General features: G+C 42.4%; 1 pseudogene; it reads left to right on the forward strand.

Annotated features, from left to right (window-relative positions):
* The first annotated feature begins 437 nt into the window (after positions 1-437).
* LOC116073677 lies at positions 438-1,673 on the forward strand (annotated as a pseudogene).
* Positions 1,674-1,908: the final 235 nt, after the last annotated feature.

The raw sequence follows: 1,908 nt of genomic DNA on the forward strand, positions 1-1,908 counted from the left end.
ACCACACTGATTATATTCAAAGCTGTATTCAAACCTCACCAGTCCACATGAACTTCCCCAGCTGTTGCTAAATATGAATTCAATGGGTATATAAACTTAAAGCAAAATCAAATCTAAAATCAGAAAACATTACTCTCTTACTTTGTCATTCCAGGAGATTTCATTTCCCCAATGTTTATTTATTCCTTATCAATGTGTGAAAACTTAAAAAGGTTACATGGAAAACATGAGGTGCCAATATAATAAAATGCATGGAGCATAATGCCAGTCAGTGTCTTTCTTAATACACAATATCTTTCATAAATGCTCATCTAAATTTCATATCGGAGAATTGGGCTCTGTTTGTGTCTTGGTTCATCCTCTTCCCCCTCCTGCGGTGGGTGAGGTTACTGCCAAGGAGCTGGAGCGGCGAAGTGGAGCTTAGACCCGGGGAGCAAGATGGACATCCTGAAGTCAGAGATTCTGCAGAAGCGGCAGCTGGTGGAGGACAGGAACCTGCTGGTGGAAAATAAAAAGTACTTCAAGCTGAGTGAACTTGCAAAAAAAGAGGAGGAAGCGTATTATGAAAGATGTGGCTACAAGATACAGCCAAAAGAGGATGACCAGAAACCACTAACATCATCAAATCCAGTGCTGGAACTTGAACTAGCAGAGGAAAAACTTCCTGTGACTCTTTCTAGGCAAGAGATCATAAGAAGACTGAGAGGAAGAGGAGAACCCATTAGACTGTTTAGGGAAACTGATTATGATGCTTTCCAACGTTTAAGAAAAATAGAGATTCTTACACCAGAAGTTAATAAGGGCTTAAGGAATGATCTGAAAGCAGCTTTGGACAAAATTGACCAGCAGTACTTGAATGAAATTGTGAGTGGTCAGGAACCCGGAGAGGAGGACACACAGAATGACCTGAAAGTTCACGAGGAAAACACCACCATTGAAGAATTAGAGACACTGGGCGAGTCCTTAGGGAAAGGTGACGATCACAAGGACATGGACATCATCACCAAGTTCCTGAAGTTTCTTCTTGGTGTTCGGGCTAAAGAATTGAATGCCAGAGAGGATTACGTGAAGCGCAGCGTGCAGGGCAAACTGAACAGTGCTACTCAGAAGCAGACGGAGTCCTACCTCAGACCGCTCTTCAGAGAGGATTACGTGAAGCGCAGCATGCAGGGCAAACTGAACAGTGCTACTCAGAAGCAGACGGAGTCCTACCTCAGACCGCTCTTCGGAAAGCTCCGGAAGAGGAATCTTTCTGTTGATATTAAAGAATCAATAACAGATATTATTAAATTTATGTTGCAGAGAGAATACGTGAAGGCGAATGATGCTTACCTTCAGATGGCCATTGGGAATGCTCCCTGGCCTATTGGTGTCACTATGGTTAGTATCCATGCCAGAACTGGCAGGGAAAAGATTTTTTCCGAGCATGTTGCACATGTTTTAATGAAACCCAACGGAAATACATTCAGGGACTGAAGAGGTTAATGACAATTTGCCAGAAGCACTTTCCTACAGATACATCAAAATGTGTGGAGTACAATGCACTGTACGATCTGCGTACACTGTGTGTAACAGGAAGCCCTGCCCGCAGTGTGTGGACTTCTGGCCTTACCACAGCTATGAAAGAGGGAAGCATTCCACAGTCGAGTTCTACCTGGCGTAACCTTTGGTGACTTCAAGACTGTGTTGGCTTTCACGTGGTACTGGACTGCAAACTAATTTTTGTGTCTTGATTTCATTTTAATGAGTTGAAAAATGAAGTTGTAAAGATATTATCTGTAATTTAAGTGTAGACAACAACCACACAGGAAAGGGGGTTGGAGGTGACCATTGCCAAGATCCAGATGTGTCAGGGATACTTAGAAACATTTGAATTTCTGTAAATTATTGTGATTTGCACATTTTTCT

Source organism: Mastomys coucha, unplaced genomic scaffold (genome assembly GCF_008632895.1).
Source record: "Mastomys coucha isolate ucsf_1 unplaced genomic scaffold, UCSF_Mcou_1 pScaffold23, whole genome shotgun sequence".
Classification (NCBI taxonomy): Eukaryota; Metazoa; Chordata; class Mammalia; order Rodentia; family Muridae; genus Mastomys; species Mastomys coucha.